This window comes from Triticum dicoccoides, chromosome 2A (assembly GCF_002162155.2).
Source record: "Triticum dicoccoides isolate Atlit2015 ecotype Zavitan chromosome 2A, WEW_v2.0, whole genome shotgun sequence".
NCBI classification, from domain to species: domain Eukaryota; kingdom Viridiplantae; phylum Streptophyta; class Magnoliopsida; order Poales; family Poaceae; genus Triticum; species Triticum dicoccoides.
This window is the reverse complement of record NC_041382.1, coordinates 140,267,309-140,281,457: the sequence shown is the minus strand read 5'-3', so window position 1 is coordinate 140,281,457 and position 14,149 is coordinate 140,267,309.

Here is a 14,149-nt window from a genome sequence, read left to right as displayed (position 1 = left end):
AGCCGCTTCCAGGAGTCCGGAGGCGCCGGATACATTAATGGGCATGTTGCAGAATGCTTCCATCTCAGAGGAACATCGTACCTTAATGGGTATGGTAGTTGAAAGGATTTTGTCCGCAAGAAGCAGATTGAGTGAAGCCTTCACGGGCCTGCTAAGAGGCTTTGAGGTATGCAATGTAATATCTTAACCACTCTTTACATGCAGAATGTGCCTGTCTATAGATAGTAGCCCCTGAGACTCTGGTCGGCTTTCATAGGGAGGCGATCAGAGGATCAAAAAGATATGCTCAGGAAATGACATGATTACTTTGAAAACAGGCTAGTATGTCAATGGCGACTGCCCATGCTGCGGAAGCTGCAGATTTAAAGCAGAAACTTGAGTCAGCGGATGAGGACATTACTCTTATTAACAGGCGGATTGACGAGGCACAAGGTATGTTTTGGGGCAGTCAGTTTATGCATGTATACTAATATGAGCATGAAGCTGGAAAGTATATACTGGGACATGCATAATTGCAGATGGTGCTGCTGCGAGACCCTTCGGGCTGAACTTGCCCGGGCCAAGGAGCAAGCTAGAGTGAGCAATGCGGGTGTCAAGAAGGCATCTGTTGAGTTAAAGGCTGAACAACCCGCTCGGTGCCAGTGCGAGGAGAGAATATCTATCATGGCGCGAGAGCTGAAGGATGCCACTAGCTAATGCGAATCACTCGGGAAGGATAACAAAGCCAAGGCAACCGAACTCAACAAGGCTTTACAAGAGGCGGGAGAGGCACGGTCCGAGTCTAGAGCGGCTTGGGAGGAGATCCGGCAAGCTGGGGACATAGCGGCTGGTAAGCCCTTTCTATTACAGACTAAATTCGGCGACCCAAAGTATGCCCTGCTTAATCAATTTTGGAGTTCTCCAGACTCATTCTTGGACCCGACGAAGAGTGTCGCTGATGCGGTGCAATTTTATCAAGCGCAAGACGGATGTGCAGTGGAGAAGCTTTTCTGGTCACAGTTCAACGTGCCAAAGCGGCCGTCGTTGCTGCACGAACAAATGGCCCAGTGGGCCGAGCTCCACAAGGTGTCCGGAGCTGCCATGAATGAAGTCGTGGCTCGGCTATGGCCAACTGAGCCAATTCCGAACAGTTATTTCGGTTTGATGTAGTGACTTGTTGATGCGGTGCCGCGTATCGGCGCCGTTAAACGGTCAGCGTGCATTGAAGGTGCACGGATGGCCTTTGCCTGCGTCAAGACGTACTGGGCGAAAATGATGGTCGCCGATGTTGCGGCAATCAGTCCACCCGAGGGCAAGGACCATCGCACGCCGGGGCATTATTTTGAAGATGTCCTAGAGGGCGCCCGCTTCATAGAGGGTCAGTGCTCGAAGAATATTATGTTCGAGTGAATGTATCGGAATTGTGATAACAAATATTATGATATATTAAGGCCGTGTTATATTTATGCCTTTTGCCTGAAAGGCATATCCTCCTCTGTGCGGCCATTTTTTTATAATATGAAGGTTTGCCAGTCGGCGGCTTCAGCCCCCTCGCATATAATGCGGGGGTGTTCGAAATAGAAACTGACTACACTTGACCCAACGTCTTGGTCCGTGAAGGAGGTGCCAGTGTAGCGAACTAGGCAATCGGACTATAGGGCTTTAACACCTTCACTTAGCCATAGGAGTTTGATGGTGGATCTATGATATAGCCCCTTGTATGTACGCGGTTATCCGAATACGGCTGCGCTACATATGTGACCGGAAAATGGTCCTTCATGTTATACGGAAGAAATCGCAAAAGATTTTAATAAGTCGCCGAGTGGTTGACCAGATCTCGCCGTATCATGACTGTCAGTTTTCAGCTTTCTCTACTGAGGTGCTTAACCAGGTGAACCGGAAACACAATCGCAGTAATTCTCCCTTTACTACCCTAGCCGATAGAGCGGAGGTGTATATGTGAAACCACCGAAAAGGTAAAATACAGTTCTATGAGGAAAAAATAAGTACTGAAGACGGATTATGTCCACCAGAATCTGATTGATACGTCGAGCGCAATCTTACAGATTATAACACCTCTACCCGGGTCATTTTACATGCCAGGGGTCGGAGGCTGAGGAAAAAGGCTATATCCAGGTTTTAAATAGAGTGTTTGGTCTACAAAAAATCGTTTGGACCTCCTGTCGGACGTCTGCGCTGCCTTTGCCTTAGCGAAGAGGATTCCTTAAAAGGAGCCATCTTTGGTTGCCTGGACGAAACTAGGCTCCGAAAGAGTCCTTGCATGTCCATAGGACGAGCAGGTTTTGATTCATCTGTGAAAAAAGATAAGAAATAATTTAAAAAGAAGGGAGAAAAGCTGTAGGAGGACGAACCGTGCTGTAGGTCTGTCCGCATTGTGCCTCCACCGACTACCAAGGTATTTTAAGTGCATAATTATGCATGCGTGATGCGAACTTCGCGGGCATATGCGGCGAACGACGGAGGCGGAACTGCTAATCCAGCTCAAAAATTGATCGGTCCTGTGCAGTAGAGGCTGGTGGCTTAATGGTCGATAAGTTATGCGGTTTTAACGAGTCCTCTTTGTACTTCGGCTGTGATGGCCGTGGTATACTCCTCAGAATGGAGGGTGTGTTCCGTGTTTCCATTGATCGTTATGATGCCGCGTGGACCGGGCATCTTAAGCTTTAGATAGGCGTAGTGTGGAACCACATTGAAACGAGCGAACGCGGTCTGCCCAAGCAGTGCATGGTATCCACTGCAGAACGGAACAATATCGAAGATCAATGCTTTGCTTCGGGAGTTGTTCGGCGAACCAAAGACGACTTCCAGCATGATTGAGCCCGTATAGTGAGCTTCTTTGCTAGGTATTACGCCTTTGAAGGCAGTTGTGGTGGGCTTGATCCTTGAGGGATCAATGCCCATTTTGCGAATAGTGTCTTGATAGAGCAAATTAAGGCTACTGCCGCCGTCCAAAAGGACTCGTGTGAGATGGAACCCATTGATGATTGGGTCGAGGACCAAAGCTGCCCAACCTTTGTGACAGATACCTGTTGGGTGGTCATTGCGATCAAAAGTGATCAGACAGGCTGCCCATGGGTTAAATTTTGGTGCGACCGGTTTTATGGCGTAGTCGTCTTGTGGTACGCGTTTGCGCTCCCTCGTAGGGATATGCATCACATATATCATGTTTACTATTTTTACTTCAAGGGGAAATTGCTTTTGTCCCTCGGTGTTTGGCTGGCGAGTCTCCTCGTCTTCACTGTCACTAGGCGGCCCCTTCCCTTTGTGTTCGGCGTTGAGCTTGCCTGCTTGTTTGAAAACCCAACAATTTCTGTTGGTATGGTTGGTGGGTTTGTCAGGGCTGCCATGAATTTAAGAGGGCCGATCCACTATCCTGTCTAAATTGGATGGGCCATCTTTGTTTGCCTTGAATGGCTTCTTCCGTTGACCGAATTTGGAACCACCCAATCCGGCGTTGACTGCAGTGTCTTGGGTTCCTACATTATTGTTACGACGCTTGTTTTTATTGCGTCGAGGCTTTCCATTGGCGTCCCTGACCTCAGAGGTGCCAGGATCGCTGGTGCTATTGTTTCGGCAAGCCAGCCAGCTGTCCTCTCCCGCGCAGAAGCGGGTCATCAGTGCGGTAAGAGCTGCCATAGACTTTGGTTTTTCTTGGCCGAGGTGACGGGCCAACCATTCATCTCGGACGCTATGTTTAAAAGCTGCTAGGGCTTCGACGTCCGGATAGTCGACGATTTGGTTATTTTTAATTAAGAACCTAGTCCAGAGCTTCCTCACGGACTGTCCAGGCTGCTGGATGATGTGACTGAGGTCATCGGCATCTGGAGGCCGGACATATGTACCTTGGAAGTTGTCGCGAAAGGCGTCTTCCAGGTCTTCACAGTTGCCAATAGAGTTTTTTGGGAGGCTGTTTAGCCAATCCCGGGCTGGTCCCTTTAATTTTAGTGGGAGGTATTTGATGGCATGAAGATCATCACCGCGGGCCATACGAATATGGAGAAGAAAATCCTCAATCCATACCGTGGGATCTGTTGTTCCATCATACAATTCGATATTCATGGGTTTGAACCCTTCTGGGAATTCATGTTCCATTACTTCATCAGTGAAGCAGAGGGGGTGTGCGGCGCCTCTATATCGAGCCAAGCCGCGACGCAGCTCGGATGGAGTCCGTCTGCGGTTTTCGGCCCGGGCGTGATTATGCTTGTCACGTCCAGCTAGATAGCCGTTGTCGCGTGTTGGTGCACGCCCCCGTGATCCATAGATCGATCTGGTCTAACCTGCTCTATTGTCCAGGTCTTGCCGCAGGTCATATGTATATCCCCGAGCTGTTATGTATCTACCTTTATGGTGAGGTAGTGTGGGCTGGTGTTCAACTTTAGTTGCCGTTTTGTCCCGGCCATGAGGTGGTCAGTCAGCCGCATTACGTGCTGATGGCGCGGGCTCGAGGGCCTTGCCGTCAAATTGAGGTAGCAGCTTACGCTTCGGGTAACTTTTGATTGGGCGCTCGAGGCCGTATTCTTCGGCTGCCAAGACATTAGTCCACCTATCGTTGAGCAGATCTTGATCAGCTTGAAGCTACTGCTGCTTCTTTCTCGGGCTCCTTGCAGTGGCAATTAGCCTGCGCTGAAAGCGCTCCTGCTCGAGAGGTTCCTTAGGTACGATAAAGTCTTCGTCACCAAGGCTCACCTCGTCCTTGGAGAGTGAGAGATAATTACTGTCCCTAAGTCTTCGTTTACGACCTGTTCATCATGGCTAACTTGCCCATTTTCCCGGTCGTCCTGTTCGAAAGTTGGCTCGATGGGGTGTTTTTTGTCTTTGGCATTGTCCAGAGTGTTGTTGTCTCCTGTGCCGGTATTGCTGTCTTTTCCACGGCGTGATTTAGAGCGGCGCCGCTGACGTCGGTGATTTGGCTGTATCTTAGGAGGCTTATCCTCGACTGGATCTTCTTTATCATCGCCATTACCCTCCTTGGGTGTGTCCATCATGTACATATCATACGAAGAGGTGGCCGTCCAGTGTCCGGTAAACGATGGGTTTTTGGCCTGCTCCTTCCGGCATCGTCGTCCATACCATCGATGTCTTCGGAGCCGTAGTCGAGCATGTCAGTTAAGTCCTCGACAGTGGCTATGAAGTGGGTGGTGGGTGGGGCGTAAAATTCTCCTCCCTCAGCCCTAGTCCGGGCTGGGCACAATTTGGAAATTGCCCTTCTGTAATGACGAGGGATCACATTAAGTTCAGTGCCTCGCTTAAAGGCGAGGTTTGATCAGGGAGAAGAAAATCCGTGGAGTACGGCGGGAAGGAAACTCCTTGGCCGAGCTCACATGATTTTGACTCTGAGGGTTCGGAGCCAGTGTCCGGAGAAGAGTCCGACTTCATGATGGTTGCCAGCGACACTACTTCCTCTGGCTCTCCCGTACATGGTTTAGTGGCCATAGATAGTCCGACGGGCTCGGTAATCCCGTCTTCGGAACTGGTGATGTGCTCCGGATCTAAGGCCAGAGCGGAGGTAGGGGTCGTGAACCCTTGGAATATCAAGTCTCCTCGGATATCAGTGACATAGTCCAAATTTCCAAAATTAATCTGGTGACCTGGGGCGTAGCTGTTGATCTGCTCAAGATGGCCAAGCGAGTTGGCCCGCAGTGCAAATCCACCGAACGCAAAGACCTGACCGGGGAGGAAAACCTCCCCCAGGGCAACATTGTTGTAGATGATTGATTGAGCCATCGAACCTTCTAATTGTTGGGGAACGCAGTAATTTCAAAAAAATTCCTACGCACACGCAAGATCTATCGTGGTGATGCATAGCAACGAGAGGGGAAGAGTGTTGTCCACGTACCCTCGTAGACCATAAGTGGAAGCGTTATGACAACGCGGTTGATGTAGTCATACGTCTTCACGATCCGACCGATCCTAGTACCGAAATTACGGCACCTCCACGATATGCACACGTTCAGCTCGGTGATGTCCCATGAACTCTCGATCCAGCTGAGTGTCGAGGGAGAGCTTCGTCAGCACGATGGCGTGATGACGGTGATGATGATGCTACCGGAACAGGGCTTCGCCTAAGTATCGCTACGATATGACCGAGGTGGATTATGGTGGAGGGGGGCACCGCACACGGCTAAGAGATCAATAATCAACTTGTGTGTCTATGGGGTGCCCCCTGGCCACGTATATAAAGGATGGATGGAGGAGGAGGACGGCCCTCATAGGGCGCGCCCAAATTGTGGAGTCCTACTAGGACTCCCTACTCCTAGTAGGATTCCACCTCCCACATGGAATAGGAAAAAGGGAAGGGAGAAGGAGAAGGAAGGAAGGGGGCGCCCCCTTTCCCTAGTCCAATTCGGACCAGTCCATGGGGAAGGGGCGGGGCCACCCTTGAGGCCTTTCTCTCCTTTCCCGTATGGCCCATTAAGACCCAATACGTATTCCCGTAACTCTCCGGTACTCCAAAAAATACCCGAATCAGTCGGAACCTTTCCAATGTCCGAATATAGCCTTCCAATATATCGATCTTTACGTCTCGACCATTTCGAGACTCCTCGTCATGTCCCCAATCTCATCCAGGACTCCGAACAAAATTCAGTCATCAAATCACATAACTCATAATACAAATCGTCACAGAACGTTAAGCGTATGGACCCTACGGGTTCGAGAACTATGTAGACATGACCGAGACTCATCTCCGGTCAATAACCAATAGCGGAACCTGGATGCTCATATTGGTTCCTACATATTCTACGAAGATCTTTATCGGTCGAATTGCATAACAACATACGTTGTTCCCTTTGACATCAGTATGTTACTTGCCCGAGATTCAATCGTCGGTATCTCAATACCTTGTTCAATCTCATTACCGGCAAGTCTCTTTACCCGTTCCGTAATACATCATCCCGCAACTAACTCATTAGTCACATTGCTTGCAAGGCTTATAGTGATGTGCATTACCGAGAGGGCCGAGAGATACCTCTTCGATAGACGGAGTGACAAATCCTAATCTTGATCTATGCCAACTCAACAAACATCATTGGAGACACCTATAGAGAATCTTTATAATCACCCAGTTACGTTGTGACGTTTGATAGCACACAAGGTGTTCCTCCAGTATTCGGGAGTTGCATAATCTCATAGTCAGAGGAACATGTATAAGTCATGAAGAAAGCAGTAGCAATAAAACTGAACAATCATTATGCTAAGCTAACGGATGGGTCTTGTCCATCACATCATTCTCTAATGATATGATCCCGTTCATCAAATGCCAACACATGTCCATGTCCAGGAAACTTAACCATCTTTGATTAATGAGCTAGTCAAGTAGAGGCATACTAGGGACACTCTGTTTTTCTATGTATTCACACATGTACTAAGTTTCCGGTTAATAAAATTCTAGCATGAATAATAAACATTTATCATGATATAAGGAAATATTAATAACAACTTTATTATTTCCTCTAGGGCATATTTCCTTCACTAACGATGACACAGCGGAACTCTCAATGAAAGCACCAATGTCGGTGTCAAAACTGGCGGATATCGGGTAGGAGGTCCCGAACTGTGCATCTAAGGTCGAAGGTAATAGGAGGCAGGGGACACGATGTTTTACCCAGGTTCGGGGCCTCTTGATGGAGGTAATACCCTACGTCCTGCTTGATTGATATTGATGAGTATGAGGATTACAAGAGTTGATCTACCATGAGATCGTAATGGCTAAACCCTAGATGTCTAGCCTGTATGATTGTGATTGCCCCTACGGACTAAACGCTCTGGTTTATATAGACACCGAGGGGCCTAGGGTGTACAGAGTCAGTTTACAAAGGAAGGAATCTACATATCCGAACGCCAAGCTTGCCATCCACGCAAAGGAGAGTCCCATCCCGACACGGAGAGAAGTGTTCTGTCTTGTATCTTCATAGCCCATTAGTCCGGCCCATGTTACATAGTCTGGACGCCTGTGGACCCCTTAATCCAGGACTCCCTAGCCATATTCTCCCGGAGCCTTCCTGTCCTTCTTGATAACTTTGGAAATTAAATCTGAATTCCAAACTGAAACCCTTGGTACCAAGTTCGGGATTGGCTCATCAACATCCAAAGAGTCTAGATACAACAGCTGCGTCGTGACAAGAAAAAGAACACAAAGTTTAAGTTAGCTAATGATTGCAAAAAAGAAAAAAGAGAACGATGGATGCTTTAAAAAGCAGAACAGCTTGAAGCACTTACAACGAGGTGGAAAACACAGCAACAAACAACCTTCTTGTTGCCACGCCCCGAAGTGAACGCAAGCTTTAGTTGATCAACAACAAACTAGCATATATTGGTTTCCGTTATTCTATTGACATCCATGACCGCCGGGAAGCTTTTTGGGGAAATACTTAAACTGGTTGAAGGGGCAAGGAAGCACGAAAATACAAGAGCTAGCCAAGCGCGGACAAAGTCATCATCATAAGATCCTCCCATGTCTATGATCATCTTGCACCATTCTGTGAGAGTTGGGGAGTTCTTGGATGTGATGTTGTAAATATTGTACATTGCCTTTGTGATTTCAGGCCGATTCTCGAAGCACACCTTCCTGCCCCTATTTGGCAAACCCCATATCCTACGGACACTTGCGGCATCTACAGGAATCTTCCCCCTTTCTAGAATGACTATCTGCGAAATCTCAGGGTCGTAATGCTTCATTATCCACTGGCTAAGATCTCCGGGCATGCTACTCGCTGCAAGGTCCAGAATGCCACCAAATTCTTTTCCAATGATGACACCCTTTTGGTCAGGAACCAAGTCCTTGTTCAACTTGAAGAGCCTTGCAGGGGATGCCCTGTTCCTACGACCCTATTGCATAGGGGAAAACAAAAAAAGGAATTAGCAAAATAATGTTCATCACAGGAAAGGCAACTTAGGCAGCATTGCTGGGCAACTGCTTAGTGAAACTGAGGCAACTATGCAAATACCTCAGTTCCTCCCGTCTTCTGGCGTTTAGGTTTTGGAGGTTGGTCCACATCTGCACCTTCAACATTTGCATTCCCAACATCTGCAGCTTGGCTCTCGTTACTATTATCGTTACTAATAATATCATCAGGACGCTTCCCCCGTGCAATAACTGCTTTAGTTCTCTGATGCTTGTACCCAATTATTGGTGCACTACTTTGTGGCTGGAAGATGGAAACCACATAAATCAATAAAAAAGAAAAAGAAAATATGTAATGTACATAAAACTTCCTGAGCATGTGCACACCTGTGTTTGATGCTCTTCATAGGTCATCATGACTTGATCCAACAGGTCCATCCTGTTTTGCCTTATGACTTGTCCAGCCATTTTTTCTGTTGCATATATAAAGGACAAACAATGAGCATCAACATAGAAAAATAGAAAAATGGTTCTGAAAAAACTGTATATCATCCAACAAATTCGTTTGACTAAATTCTTACTAAACTAAGCAAACAACAATTTACAAAAAGTGGACAATGAAAAGAGTTGTAAACTATCTGATTTTCACTATGTTACAACATTAATACAAGGACATACAAAAACCTAAGTAAAACATGACTACAAGGAGCAAGAAAAATCGGTTACACATCAAGCACCTGAAATAAAAGGATGAGGGCGTGTCTGGCAACTGACTCCCAAAAAGTTGAGCAAGCCATACATTCCACAAGTGCACTAGGAAACACATGATGTCATGTCATGCTACTGACTAACAAAAAAATTGAGCAAGCCTGACATTGTACGAAATTCATTGGGCAACAGATGATGGCATGTCAGGCAACTAACTCACAAAACTTGAGCAAGCCAGTTATTAGGTAACAGCTGAGGACATGTCAGGCAACTGTGAAAGTGCGTTATATCGACTAGAGGGGGGGGGGGTGAATAGACGATTTTTATGGAAGTCTTCAAAACGTGAAGTTATGAAGACAAACAGCAGAGATATGCCTATTACTATGCAGCAGAAGGTAGACTACACTAGGCAAGCCATGGTCAAGTATCAACAGAGTGAAAGCACAGTGACAAATGGCTGCAGTGTAATAAGGATCAGGTAGGAAGATATTATGAAGCCAAACAGATCATACACTCACGTTGTGAAGACAAAAGATAGAACAGACATGCAATGACTTCACAATGAGTAATCAGTAAGTAAAAGGAAGTGAAGATGAAACCAGTGACTAGTTGAAGACAATGATGTGTTGGACCAGTTCCAGTTGCTGTGACAACTGTACGTCTGGTTGGAGCGGCTAGGTATTTAAACCTTAGGACACACAGTCCCGGACACCCAGTCCTGAACACGCAGCTCAGGACACCAAGTCCTCACCGTATTCTCCTTGAGCTAAGGTCACATAGTCCTTGCCCAATCACTCTGATAAGTCTTCAAGGTAGACTCCCAAACCTTCACAGACTTCGTTCACTGGCAATCTACAATGTCTCTTGGATGCTCAGAACGTGACGCCTAACCGTCTGGAGGAAACACAGTCCTCAAGTGTAATAAGTCTTCAGATCACACAGACAAGAAGACTTAAGTGATGCCCAATTCTCTCTGGCTCTGGGTGGTTAGGGCTTTATCCTCGCAAGGAATTCTCTCTCAAAGGCTTCGAGGTGGGTTGCTCTCAAACGACAAAAGCCGTACTCTCAATCTGAGCAGCCAACCATTGATGGTTGTAGGGGGTGGGCTATTTATAGCCACTTGGCAACCCGACCTGATTTGTCCGAAATGACCCTGGGTCACTAAGGAACTAACACGTGTCCCAACGGTCAGATTTCAAACTCACATGTCAACTTTACTTGGGCTACAAGCAAAGCTGACTTGTCCGGCTCTGGACAAGATTTGCTCTCATTGTCTTCACTCGAAGACATAGGTTTTGTTTTTAGGCATCACTTCAGTCATTCTGACTGATTCTCCTGGACCCCACTTAACAGTACGGTGGTTCCTATGACTCAACACATCAGAAAAAGAACTACGTAAGATCTAAGTCTTCGAGCTCCATAGGCTTCATATCGTGTCTTCTCTTGTCATAGTCTTCAATGTGAATATCTTCATATACCACCTTTGACTTCAATGTCTTCATACATTTTTAGGGGTCATCTCTGGTAGTAAAACCAAATCAATGAGGGACTTCTACCTGTGTTATCCTGCAATTCTCACAAACACATTAGTCCCTCAACTAGGTTTGTCGTCAATACTCCAAAACCAACTAGGGGTGGCACTAGATGCACTTACAATCTCCCCCTTTTTGGTGATTGATGACAAACTAGTTGAAGTTTTCAACGGGGAATATAATCTATGAATTGTAAAGGATAAGGGATTGTCTTCATAAGTTGCAAGGGCTCCCCCTGAATTTGTGCATATAAGTTAATCTGCTTTTGGAATGCAAATGCACATGGCAGGTTGTACTTGTGGAGATCCACTTCAGCTTATGATGACAATCCACTATGCATGTGAAAGTATATGAAGATAATGACATGCATAATGGAAAATGGACGTCTGCAGAATGAGCTAAGTGCGGAATTTATCGTCGCACATGCGGAATTTATCTTCGCAAAATGAGGTGGCAAACAAGTAGCAGACGACCATCTAGTTTAAGTGTTACAACTCATAAGAGCCAAATGTAGCAAAAAAATGAGAGTTGTAAGCACGAATCAAAATATAAGGCACCCGCCCATATGAACCCGCTTGAATACTATCAATATCTCATATGCTTCTCCCCCTTTTGTCAGTAATGACCAAAAAGGTTTGAAGACATAGAGTCTCTACTCGTTCCCATGAGGAGTAGGTGAAGTAGCAGGGTTGTCGGTGTTGGTTGGCGGTGCAGAAGAGCTTGGAGGTGCTGAAGCATATGGCGGTGAAGTAGCATCGTCTTCTTCCTCAATGATTCTGGCAGTGACTGTGGCAGCAGAGGAAGAGAACTCGGAATCTTCAAGGGATGGAGTTCCCAGCAGCACAGCTCTTCGAGGAGGTGTGGAGTCAAACTTGAATCTTTCAGTGAAGCCATCCTCTTGAAGATCAGCTTCAGAAAGCATCATTGTTAGCCCTTTCCATGTGCGGTGACAGGTTTCATGTGCAACGAATGCATTCTTGGTGGCAAGATTTCAGATGCGATTTACATCCACCAAGAGGCTTTTCATCTGTCTCTTCAACCAGTCATGATGCCGATCCTGCTTTTGATGAAGGGCCACAAGAAGTTCTCGATCATTGAGAACACGAGTATGTTTCTTGGGTCTTGAAGCAGTGGCACTGTCAGTGGCTTCAGTTGAAGCAGGATGTGGTGCACGTGTAGTGCCAGCCAAAGGATATACCCTGGAGATGGCTTCAACACCTTCAACGTTTTGAGTGAAGCTCTGGTGTTCTGCATTCTGAAGACTCAGAGGTTGCTTGGCAGGTTCAGGATAAATGGCTTCAGCAGAGGTATCCACATCAGGCAAGAAGATCCGATGGTTGCGGGCTGAGGGCTGATACGAGATGGCAGAGTGAAGTTTGATCAGCCTCATTACCCAAGGAGCATAGAACTTTAAACCAAACAGATCTGAGCCTGATGTAGCAAGTTGGCGTATGAAGTGCATTATAGCATTTGCCATGAAGGATACAGAATATCAGTCTTCATTGCACCCTCGATCTTGGCATTTGGAGAGTGTCCTTTAATGGGCCAGAGAGTCCACCGGATGATGTGATAGATGGTCCTGGGCAGGTACTCAAGGTCTTCAATGAAGAACTCTGTGGGATAAGGAGCATCGTGGGGCAATGGCTTCATCATGGAGAGCATCTGACTCATATTCGGTTCAGGCCTCTGAAATATGCTCTCAATAGCTTCAGTGTGTAGCCGACAGCCTTGCTCGAAGAATTCGCCTGGAGTGGGCAGGCCAGTGAGCTCAATGATATCAAATGCATTGGCTTCGTGATGAACGTTGTTGGTCATCCACTCCAGGACCCAAGTCTTAGGATCTCTGTTGTATCCTTTGATGTGTAGTGTGGCATAGAATTGTAGCAGGAGCTCTTCATTCCAATGCTCTTCATCAGTGACAAACTGCAGCAGACCCACTTGTTTGAAGCAATCCAACGCTTCCTCTAGACAGGGCAGACCAGCAATAGCTTCAACATCAAGGCGCTTGTGCGGGAAAATGCGACCTTGATTGTACAGTATGCAAGAGTAGTAGCTGCGCTGAGGATAGCTCCAGAACCTATTTGATGAAATCCTTTCCCTTGAATAGGGGTTCTTGGAGCTATTAAAGAAAGTGTTATCTGCCCTGAAGCTATTGATGTTGAAGGAACCAGGTGCTGATGCAGAACCTGGGAACCTTGGCAGTCTTGGGATTGGCTTCTGAACCTGAGGCCTGTGCTGAACATGGTATTTGAATTGTGGACCGGCAGCAGACTCAGGATCAGAAGTGTCAGGATCAGTAGCTTCGCTGTCTTCTGAAGCTTTTGGTGGGGAGGGCTCCACATTAGCTTCAATGTTAGGTGTGGCAGCCTCACGATTTGCTTCCTCCACTTGACGAGCTGGAGGGTCGGACACAAGCACGTTCTCCTGGAGAACTGCTTCTTGGTGGAGCAGGGGAGTGGGATATTGTGGTACTTCATCTGCGGCTGATGCAGCCAGAATGTCTTCAGCAGAGACTTGAGGCCTTGGACCTTTGCGAAGCCTGTGGAACGCAGACGACGCCTGTGGAGTTGGAGTTGGCTGGGCCTCATAGTCTTCTTCCTCTTGAGGGCGATCCGCCCATGAAGCATCCTGTGCAATTGGCGTCAGTGGACGACCACGCTGATGAGTTCGCTGTGTTCTAACTGAGGAAGGGCTGCATCATCTTCTACATTGTCATGATGACCAATGTCTTCAGCAGCAATGGGGTCGGCTGCTGGAATGTCTTCAGCTTCAGGAGCCTCTGTGGAAGCAGGCTCATGAACCGTCAGTTGACGTTCTGCGTCAAGGTGAACCATAGAAATGGGTTCAACTATCAAGGGCTCTGTGGGAGCAGCCCGAGCTTTCTTGATCTTTCGCTTTTTCTGAGTGGGGGCAGAAGGAGAGGCTTCAGAGTGTTTCCTCTTCCTGGCTTCAGCCTCTGTAGTTCTTGTCTTCTTGAGCTCTGAAGCTGTTGACCTGCTCTTTGGCTTCGAGCCAGTCGTTACAGTTGGGAAGACAAGCGGAACTGCTTCCTGCCTTTGTGCCTCTG